Source organism: Nelumbo nucifera, chromosome 2, assembly GCF_055504915.1.
Source record: "Nelumbo nucifera cultivar China Antique chromosome 2, China Antique-T2T, whole genome shotgun sequence".
Classification (NCBI taxonomy): domain Eukaryota; kingdom Viridiplantae; phylum Streptophyta; class Magnoliopsida; order Proteales; family Nelumbonaceae; genus Nelumbo; species Nelumbo nucifera.
Genome location: NC_142650.1, coordinates 53,696,943 through 53,709,115, shown reverse-complemented (window position 1 = coordinate 53,709,115; position 12,173 = coordinate 53,696,943).

Genomic DNA, 12,173 nt, shown 5'->3' with positions numbered 1-12,173 from the left:
AGAGATCTGAGTTGTCTGGAGTCTGGAGAGATATATGGATGATGTTGTTGCCCAGTTAACTGCTTTTTTCTTAAATTAAAATATATAAGTCATTATAATCTAAATATTCAAATAACAAGTGGGGATGAGAAAATTATATTTTTATGGACATAGTCATCTCTTGTGGAGAAGATAATTTTCCACAAGCAGTGTATTTCGTCATTACCCACCACAGGATTGCATTGTCAAGTTAACTCTGCTTAGTTCAATAGCCTTATCGTCACATTTCTCAATCTTTACTCATTTTTCAAGGTGCTACAGGCCAGAAGCTTATCCAAACAGACCGAAACTAATTTTCTATGGACGCCAATGGCTGCTGTCGACCTCATAGTTTAAACCCTCAATCCCAACCCGATGTTCAGCCCAAGGTTTTTGGATCCTAATCCAATCCAATCAAATTTACAGGTGCAGAAATTCATGTTAACATACTTTTTCAATTAAATATATTTATATATGCACATGACAATGCATGCATTATATTAAAAAAATTGAAAAGAAATCCTTCACAATCTTCATTTGTCCTCCCCTCTCACATATACATACAATTACATTTAATTAATCAATACATAATTACATATAACATACATTAGGAATATACAATTATCAAATTGCTAAAAATTGTAACACCAACCCAATCTAAAGCAATTCATTTCATGGGAAGGGGGTTGGTCAGATTAGGTTAGCCCGACCCAAATTGCACCTTTATACCAAGATTTATAGGGCAGAAACTGCTAATATTGGAGAGGGTGATGCATAAAACACGTATATATCTTCTAGAAATTAATCCACCCACTTTGAAAACCTGGAAGAGATCCCATGCCACATGTGTATATATTCGGTTGAATCAATGAATTTATTCAATATCTAATGAAAGTTAAAATTATGGAGTAAAGTAGTAGGAAAATGCATAGGTTTCTTCTTGTATATATTCTTTGACACTGTTGCAGTTCACAGGTTTTTCTTGCCACGTGGAGGAATGGGATGGTAAATGTGTACCGTCTTTTCTATCAGTCAGATACCTTGCATATTTCAATCAAATCTAAATCAAGGTTTTAAAAGGAGCCAGGCATAAGCCTTAAGACGTTTTGAGGTATAAGCCTTGAGCAAAAAAGGAAAATGATATGGCTTGTATGATATTTTAGACATGGATTCATGGTTCAAAATATCCATACACACCAATATGCTAAAAGGGATGTATTGAGTAAATCATGTGTACCTTTTTTTTTTCAATACCTTTTTTATTTTATAAGGTTAGTTTTATATTATTTAATTATTAAAAATAGTTTTTTAAAATACCGTAAAAAAGGGGTATTGGTACCCCAAAGAAACATTACAATTTGGGTTAGAATCTTACCAAAGTAGTTTTTTTATTTTTTCCCTATTTTTTTTCTTGCAAGAACAAAACTATAAAAATCAAACTTTTCATCAATTTAGGATATGAACCAACATTGTTTTAAGAACAAGGCATTCCTATTTGCAATGGAATGCAATAGTGAAGATTGTCCATTTACATGATGCATGTGCCTTAGAAGAAATAAATTATCAAGTTTAAGATAAATGGGCAAATGGGTAAGAATAAAGAATGAGCAATAAACCAAGCTATTTATTTTCTTACACATTTTATATGCAAGTTTTTTTGTTATTTATATGTTTAATTATTTGCTCATTACACTAATATATGCAAAACAAGGATTTTTTTTTTGTATTAAATTTATATTTGCCCTTATTTAAGCCATCATGTTCCACATTAACATGCTGAATAGTTGAGGCTTAAGCCTTGAATGTTTTGAAACCAAAGGCCCAAAGGCATAAGCCTCAAATAACTCAAGGCCTAAGCCTTGTTGGTGGGGTCCGAGGCTATTGAGGCCAGGCCTTTTTTTTCCTAGCCTTGCCTCGAGGCTTAATCCTTTGGCTATGCCTCAAGACTCAAGAGCCTTTTAAACAATGATCTAAATATCTTTGGATCAAACTTATTATGAGACAGACTTAAGGCTGTGTTTGGTTGCAGTGCAAATAAATTTGTACTAGTACAAATGCATGGGAATGTAAAAGAAAAAAAAATGTAAATTCTTATTTAATTTTGTTTTGGGTATTACTTTGTTCTGCTCTATATCTTAATTTACTTCAATGGAGTCTAGGACCTCTAACTATTAACATAAATGAAAAAAAAAAATTAAAAGATAATCCGCCTTTTGGAAGACACGGACGTAAGGTGAAGGGGACATACGCATTTCTCTATTAAGCAGCCATCTGGATGCATTAATTTGGAAGAAACAAGGAGTGTGAAGAAATGATGAAACACGTGAGAACCAAGGTTCAGTCAATGTACATTTGTTCAGTCTATTAAGCAGCCGGGGTGCTCAACAGCATATACATTTGTTCGGTCAATGTAGGATGGCGAGACTAACTTGGCAACACACAAGAATCAAGGTTTAAAATTTCGATTGTATTTTTTATATGGGATATGCATGGAAATCGGGCGTTTTATCTTTTTTTTTTATGTGTATCAGGCCCGTATTGGCCCCTATCGAGGCATATCGTAGGTGTATTAGGGCATATAGGTAGCATATCAACGAAAAAGATACAGCAAAAAACTGAAAAAAAAAATAAAGGGGGAAAGGAAGTTTCTTTTCACTGAAATAAACCTTCATTCACTCCCAAATGACTCTAAAACTCCACACATCATTCCTAGAGTGTTAGATTTACAAAAAATTGCAAGAAACTAGTGTGAATCATTAATTTTTTTGAAGTTTTTTCAAATTTTGAAAAATTATGGCAAAATAGGTAAATTTTTCAATTTTTTTATAATATCATGTGATTTATTTATTTTTCTTGAATTTTTAAATTTATGTTGATCTACATTTTTTACATTCAAAATCACAATTTTTTTGTATTATCAGTAGATTTATGGAAATTTCATGAAGATATTTGGGAAAATTATAAATTAACAAAAAATTTGAAAATGTAAATTTTTCTCTATCGATAAAGACTAAATATGTTTTAGATCTATGGATTTATCTATCATATTCATAGACGAATTAAAATTTCTTCTTTGAATTTTTTTGATTTTTTATATTTTTAGAATTAAAAAATAAATAATAATTAATTACATTTTATCATTTGTTCACAAAAATTGAATATATTATAATTCCATGGATGATCTATCATATCCGTTGAGAAATTGAAATTTCTTATTTAATAATTATTTTTTATTTTTAGAAATAAAAATAAATGAATAATTAATTATATTTTATCATTTGATCACAATGATTGAATATATTATAATTCTATAGATGATCTATCATATCCACAAAGCAATTGAAATTTTTTCTTTAATAACTAATTTTGAATATATTATATAATGTTTATTTATTTTTGATAATTTTTGGAAATAAATAATAAATAATAACTATTATATTTTCACTTAGAAGTTGTGCCAATGCATGTTTTATGGTTGGATAGGAGAGTTGGGTTTTTCTCATCCATAAAATATTAAAACTTAGGAATTATAATTCATAAATTGTAGTTAAGCATATGATTTTTAATGAAATTGTAATTAACTACTATATGTTTCTTCATAAAACCATTAAAATATATTAATTTAATGTATGTACACCTCATCGAGGTCTTATATTTAGTATTATTGATGTATCTTTATAATTTATTAAAGTATTTATAGTGTTTTCAAACGTATCTATGCGTATCTTAGTTTTTCTCCGATACGCATGGGTATCGAAGACGTATTTCGGTACATCTCTTAAAATTGCCTTTCCAATACTCTTGACGTTTCCAATACTGTAAACCTTGACAATAACAGAATATCTAATCACCCAAATACTAAAAATTAAGTTAGTGGAGAAAGGGAACCTTTGGATCCAAAGAAATGAAAATATTTTTGAGAAAATTCAATCAGATTTACCAAATAGACACCCCGTAACCAGAGATTAAAGTCAGCTTAGTGAGAAAAAACAAGCATTGGACGAGTTATTTTAGCACGAGATGCTGCAAGAACGATAGGGGTTGAAGTCTATCCATCCATAGAGATAAGCTGAAACATTGTCAGCCTGAGAATAAAACCGTCTTGTAGCATCGCTCTAATATATAAGTGACAACATTCGACGGGGCAGCACGCAGCTGGAAGCACTTCCAAGTTAAACACACTATTTATCGGGAAGCAAACCAACTACCAGGCTTCATTGCTATTCTGGTATGGAAAAACTTTGGCTGTTTGTAAAAAAACAGCTGCCTGCGCTGTTTTGGGACCTTGAATAATTAATGACAGACATCTCATAATGAGTGGCAAAATAGTATTTACACTTAATATTTTTTAAGGGTTTTTACCGTTCAGTCCATCTTAAGTGGAGCCACTACTAGACTAGGGGTGGACTGAATCTTGCCCATAGATTGATGTTAAATTCACGCGCAGGATGTGGTTTATAGGAGGGGGTTATTAATAGATTAGGAGGGGTTGCAAATTCAATTTCTGAGGGGATTGCAGACCAAAAATCCCTACTTTTTTTTCTAATTTAGAAAGGCAAAGAAGAACCTGAATTAGCTTAAGATGTCATGTCTAGAGGCTCCACTGATTTCTTCTATTGTTTATTTATTTATGTAGTTGTGAGAATGCTTTGTACCATGTGCTTAGACTGAGTTTGGCTTCAGTGGGGGCAAAGCGGGTTCGAGTATCCATTATCGCCTTGTATTGAGAATATCTTTATACTTGTATGCTTTGTTTTATAAGAAAATATTTCTAATGCAAGAGTGAAAATGACCGTTAGAACAGTGTGGACACAACTTTACCCCATAGAAGCCGATCTGGCTTAGACCTTAGAATGTTAGTTTTATTAATATAGTGGGGTGCATGCGAGGCCCACTAGCATAAAGGAGAGAGCTTGCCATTCCACATGTTGCAAAATATGCCCAACCATCTATCACTCAACCACTGCTTCCTAAACATCGTCTGAGATAACTCGTGAGGTTATTAATTCAAGCAAATTTGTTCCCAAATCTCCCTACTGTTTCAGGGCGCGATGCTGTGTGCTGACACTGGTTGGACTCCCCCCCTACATGCTGGGTTAAAATCAATTTGTGACGCCAGTTTTACCCCAGACTCCAGGTTTGCTTCACTTGCTAATTGCATTGCTCATTCCTGTTCAGGAGAGATTCTCTGGAGCCGAGGCAGTCGTCTGTTTGAGGTGTTCATCTGTCATCTGTGTTGAAGCATTGGTGATTCGCCTAGCGTGTGCAGAGCTTATGTCTTCGGGTCATCCTCAGACGATCATTGAACCAGACTCCAGCCAAGCGATAGAGTTTCTAAACAGGCTTTCATCCTTCACGTTCTCCCTTTTAGTGATCATTTGGAATGATATTCTGTCCCTTCTAGTCTTGTAGTTCGTTTTATTCATGTCAAGAGAGATTGTAATACTTTGGCCCATAAGTCATAAGTTGGCTTTATCCCTGACTTAGGATGTGGGTTTACTTTCATCTCTAGAGTTTGCTCCCTCATTTTTAATGAGACCTTAATTATCGAAAAAAAAAAACGATCTCTTGTTGGTTTTTGATGCTGCTCGATCCTAGGTGGTGTAAGAATCGAGTTCGTAGTCAAATAATCCTTGCGAATTGAGTGGAGCCAAGGTGGAAGGATGAAATCGCACAATGAGATCTAGAATCAAGAAAGAAGTTAGAGGCTCGAGGAGTTGTTTCCGGGTAGACATTTTGACGCTCAAATCAGTAGAAAGCATGTGGGTAGTCGGGCCGAGCAATAAGAGCAGTGCTGGTCCGAACAGAGTAACGGTATGGGAGTTAAGAGATGGCCCCTTTACCTTGAGCGAGAGATATCTTTTATAGCCAGAGATCCGTGTCCTGATCGGATGAGGCTTCCAAGGTTGTCAGAATGAGGTTAATCGCCGAGGTCTTCGGGATAAGACCTAATCCCTAGCGGAATTGTCCCCATCCGCTCTCTTGTCTTGATCGTACTTATCCTCATGACATGGTACCGTTGTGACTAAAGGGATAAGGTGGAACCACGAAGATAACATAGTGTTGACATGGCTATGGAGCCGAACTGAACTGTGGAGGTGGCATGGCGCTGATGTGGCCAAAAAAATAAGGCGCTGGATAACATTGGGAACCAGCTCAACCATAATCTAAACAATTATAGTAATGAATTGGGATTGAATCCCATTTGCACCAAGGTTAGGGGATATGATTATGGGGGATGGTGAAATTCTAACAAAAAGGGAACTTGAGAGAAATCGTTTAACCTCAAAAACTTGTTTGTACTTTTTAGTTTAACATGGGCTTAAATTTGACTCAACTCAAAAGCTCGTATATTTGAGCTTGGTTAGACTCCAACTTGACAGTGAACCTAGAAAAATAAAATACAATATATGTTATGTAAAAAAATATTTATTATTATATAAATAAAAATAAAAAATATTATATAATGTAAACTCAATTAGAATTAGGAACTTCACATGCGGAGTTTCATTGGGCTCAAACTCGATTGTAAGTTTGGCTTAAATTGAGTCAAATCAAACTTTCTGCAGAAGTACAACCTAATTCCTGTCCTTAACTAGAATCGAGTTGCAGTCACATGGTTTCTTCCTTCTCTATCCTTGCACAAAGCTTCTTGCAGCCAAATAGTATACACTATACATCCCATGACCCATAATAAGTAGTTTTGCCGTTAGCACCGTTAATCAACAAAACAAATAGGGCTCTATTTGCGCGCAGTTCCGAATTATAACCCATTTCTCGTCTCTATTCATTCTCCCTCTCCATTGCTGTGCTCTTCTGTCATATGTCTGCTGATTTTTTTTTTTTTCTGTTTTGCTTTTGACCGCTGGCTGAAAGGAATAATAATACTCGTATGACGAGGTAATTGATGAACAGAAAAACAAAAGAATTAATATGCGATGATGCGAATTGAAAACTTCTGTCAACAAAACACATTCCAACCCCTATCAATTTGATCTTAACACCGCACATCTCATTGAAAGGTTGTTGGAATGACTTTGGTTGGCAGCCGAAAGTGATTCAAACTCAATACTGATAGGGATCTGCTACCAACCAAACGCTCTACTGTCACGGGGGTAATCGTTGGGGCCCCGTGCGGCACTCGAAATGGGCGAGTAAGCCTACGAAACAAAGCAAATACACACACAAAGACAACAAGAAGGCACACGAATTAGCAAAAGGCTACTTGTATTGCATAAATCGGTGGTAAGCACAAACACACAGTACAGTGTCGAGGGGATCTCGTGCTTAACCTTTACACGCTTATGAGCTCACTCGACTACCTACCTCCCCTCAAAGAGTACGTTAAGCTTTTGGGGGAGTGACAATAGGAAACATCAAAATGATGGAAAAGCATACTAAGTAATTACAATAACGCCATTGGCGGTCCCCCTTACAAAATACAAGTAAAGCCCACCCATGACACACATGTTGACACCATGAAGGCACGCGGTTGGCACTCGGATGGCTCACTGTAGGTGCTTGATGGCGCGGCGAAGGAGTCACTTGTGACATTCTCCCCCACTCAATTCGATCTACGTCCTCGGAGATCGGCTTCGGCTGGTCCCTTAGAGTCACTGTTGCGGAAGGAGGGTTCTTCTGCTGCTCCCCGAACCGGCTGTCGTCCAAGGCCGAGGTGTATATTTTGGTGGCATGGTTGGGTTGGCTCATTCTGTAAGGGTTTCCTATGGCTAAGTCCTTTCCTGGCAGCCTCAAGGTATGTTAGTGGCTGGTTCTGTTTGGCTAAGGGGTAGGTTTGGGCCAGGTAAGGATCAAAATGGTGTTTTGGATTATTAAGGTGTGGATTCCCATGCATTTTTCCCCAAGGGTATCTCACCAGGCTACTACGGGAACTAGCCTTTGGGATGATGTGAATGTGGTCCCTGAATGGCTTGGGTGGCACTCGCTCTCCCCGGTGGTTGTGGTCGTAGATGAGGGCAAGGTTTGACACGGCCTTGGGTCTTCTTCTGTTGGGCCCACCAGTTGCGGGCACTTGCGGCTTCTGCTGCGAAGTTGACTTCTGCTGATGTGGTTGGCGCTGAAGTTGATGCTGCTGCTGGTGTTGACTTGGGCGCTGGCATCGGTATTGGCGCTGAAACTGGAACTGTCTTGGGGGTGACTTCTTCCTGGTGACGACTTCCCAACCCGTTCCAGTGTCGATGAAAGGTACTTGACAGGGGTTCTTCCTTGCTGACGCAGAGCTGTCTTCATGGTTGATAGTTTCTTGGTACAACTGCAAGGCTGAAAGTCGCTTCCCAAGTATCTGCACGGCTGATGAGACAGGAACCATGCAAGGGGAGTGTTCGTCCAGAATAAGCAAACTGTTGATGTGTGGCATAAGTGCTGCTTCCGCCTGCTTGAGGAACTCCACTCCAAGAACCACCTGAAAATCATCCAAGGGAACCACAGATAGATTGATGGGTCCTTTCCATGGTCCAACTCGGAGTTCTACTCCACGGGCCGTGCCCTCTACTGCCTTGGCCCCGGAGTTGACAGCCTTGACCCACCCAGTTTGTTTGGTGGTGGTCAAGCCGAGTCGCTTTGCCTCCGCAAGCGAAATGAAGTTATGGGTGGCCCCAGTGTCCACCAAGGCTTTGGTCGGCCTCCCGCCGAGGGTGATGTCTACATAACTCAGCCCCTTGTGGGCTTTGGTGGGCCGCTTTGATGTGGCCTCTTTCTTGACCAAGGCATTGATGAGTTGGAGGGCGCCTACTCTGGGCGCCGCTGTGGGTTTCTCCTCATCACTCTCTTCACTATCGCTAAGTTTGGCGATGAGGGCAGTTATTTTCTTTCGGGTTGGACAGTCACTCGTCCAATGCTTCCCGTTGCAAAGGTAGCACGGCGCAGGAGGAGGTCTTCTAGTTGATTGGTGGCCCTGGTAGCTTGGGCCTCCTTGTGGCTTCTTCCCTTGTTGGTAAGTGTAGGGCTTGTTCACGGGCACTGGCTTCTCCTTTGTAGGGGTTGATTGTGGATCTCCCCCACTCAAACTCATGGTACCTGGGTTGGATGGTCTTTGCACATCTTCTTTAGGTGTTCTCAGATCAACAAGCTGTTCAGCTATGGCCATGGCGGTGGCGAGGTCCTCAACCCCGCGTCGTTGGAGTTCGAGCTCAGCCCATGGCTTGAGACCATCCATAAAATTGAACAGAAGATCCTTGTCGGACATGTCCGTGATCTCCAGCGTCAAGGCCGAAAACTCCTTGACGTAGTCATGTAGTGATTCTTGATGTCTGAGATTCTTCATTCTTCGGCGCGCCAAGTACTCTACGTTTTCTGGGTAGAACTGCCGCTTGATCTCACGCTTGAATCCAACCCACGTGTCGATGGTACGGGTTCCACGTTCAATGTCTTGGCAACACCTACGCCACCATAACATTGCTATGTCAGTCAAATACATAGCAGCTGTACGTACCTGAGTTTGGTTGTCAATGATGCCAGTGGCAGAGAAATATTGCTCCAGTTGCCACAAGAAGTTGTCAAGCTCCCTAGCATCCCGGGCACCCGAGTAAGGCATTGGCTCTCGGATCTTGATGTTCATGGAAGCTAGGGTGGAGGGAGTGCTTGGTGTGTTGGCCACTGCCCTCTTTAGGAGAGTCATCTCATCTCTCATCTCATCCAATTGCACTTGGAATTTGTCTAGCAAGCCCTGTAGGCTGCTTTGGGAAGGCCCAGCTCCCGAATTCTGTATAGTGGTGTGCATGTCTCTGAAGGCGCCATTGAAACGTCCTTTTAGTTCCACCACTGCATTCTCAACCGTCTCTAGGTTGAGGTGGAGTTCATCAACCCGGTCTCGGGTTTCTCCCACTGTCACCTCGCAACGTAGGAGGCGCATGTCCACGGTAGCTAGTTGGTCGACTGATTTGTCGTGCTTGCTAGCTTTGGTTGTACGCCCCTTTGGGGCTTGTGTCTTGGTAGGTTCGTCAAGTGGAGCTTCGTCGGTGTCGTGGGCTTGAGTCCGCCCATGTGGTGTGTCATCGGAAACGCCCCGATTGCTCTTCATTGCGTTGATGTAGGGACGAAGACGGTCCAGAGTATTTGTAGGAGCACCTGCTCTGATACCAACTGTCACGGGGGTAATCGTTGGGGCCCCGTGTGGCACTCGAAATGGGCGAGTAAGCCTACGAAACAAAGCAAACACACACACAAAGGCAACAAGAAGGCACACGAATTAGCAAAAGGCTACTTGTATTGCATAAATCGGTGGTAAGCACAAGCACACAGTACAGTGTCGAGGGGATCTCGTGCTTAACCTTTACACGCTTATGAGCTCACTCGACTACCTACCTCCCCTCAAAGAGTACATTAAGCTTTTGGGGGAGTGACAATAGGAAACATCAAAATGATAGAAAAGCATACTAAGTAATTACAATAACGCCATTGGCGGTCCCCCTTACAAAATACAAGTAAAGCCCACCCATGACACACATGTTGACACCATGAAGGCACTCAGATGGCTCACTGTAGGTGCTTGATGGCGCGGCGAAGGAGTCACTTGTGACACTACTGCGGCCGCATGCCGAGAACATCTCTCCCTTTGTGATTGTGACTAATGGGAAGATGTTCCTAATATGCGACTGCAGTGGACAGTTGAGACTGTTGGGAGCGTTTTATTGGGAGTAGATCTAAACTGGGCAAAAAGTTGGGGGATGCGCGGAGAGAAGAGACGATGTGTACCTTTAACTTGGAAAAAGGCAAAATGCGCTGTCGTGCAAAGTAGGTCTGCTCTACATGACCGCCGTGGACGGCTATTATAATCGGACCGTACCCTGACATACCGTGAACGTCGTCTCTGTTTCATTTACGCAACTGCAGCTGATGGATCTAAGAATCTTTAATTTAGGGGACCCCTGTCCTCCGGGTCAGTTGGGAGACCGGAGAACTGAGAAAGACAAGGAGGATGGAAGGAAATCAGACACGGCTCTTACTAGCTAGAGAGTAGAGCGCAAAAGGGCCACACCACACAGAAAAAATCCCAACCTCCACCGTTACTAGGGCATCGCCTTCGCTGTAGTATCAAGTTGACTGACTTTCTTGTCAGTTCTTGCCTCCTCCGATGCAGACGTTGCCAAGTTGGTGATCCCCCTGGCTCCACCACTGGTGCACTCCTCTTTACTATGTGGCTTTGTATTTGGGCCGTCCATGCCTCTTGAGTCTCTACCCACCTACATATTTTTTTCATTATCAATTTCCTCTCACCTAATTAAATGGAATATTTTGAACGCCGTAGAAATTTATTATTTATATATATTAATAAAACACATCTTGGATTTAATTTAAGCACATGTAAGTATGTTAAGACCCCTCCTTGAATCTTCTTTCTCGTTAATATTAATAAAAACAATAAATAAGCTTTCTTTTTTTTTTTATTTTAAGCTTTAACTTTCACCTTTCAGTGTTTCCAAATTAAAAACAAAAAAAGAAGAAGATTATCTACGTTAATAATGGCAATTGATATGCGGGTGGCAGCCAAAATGGGTCACATGTTTAATCTGCGTAAACCATTCTCTTAAATGTGATGCCAACTCTTTGCCAAACAAAAGAATTTTTTTCAAATTTCCATTCTGGGTAGAGGGCCGGGAGGAATCTCAACGATTCTTAGTGCACAGATTGATGAAAATTGGCCTTCGTACCTTCATTATTTCTGTGACACCCCCACCCCTCCCCTAACTCTTGGGGCACTACCTTACAATTTTGGTTCTGAGGACTTGACAGCTTTATTATTATTTTTTATTTTTCATAGGCGGTAATGTTTCATGTACTAATGTACGTACAAAATTATAAATCAGTCCACCTTTCCTCTCTCCTGGGTCTTTTATCAATCTGTCACCTCTTCTCATTCACCGGCTCGGTGAGGAGGGTTTTTAAATTAAATGTTGACGTACATTCACAAAAAAAGAGTTATATATTGGAAATTAGGAATGACAATGGGAATGGGCAGAGGAGAGAGACATTCCAAAGCAATCATCTAAAATTTAAAATGCATTTAATTTCAAGGTATTTTATAAATAAGATTATGAGAATTTAGAGCGCTTTAGAAAATAAATTATAATAATTTATTATAATTATTATAAAAATGGAGTAATGGGATCTTAGGGTTTTAAGAATTTAGGGGAATT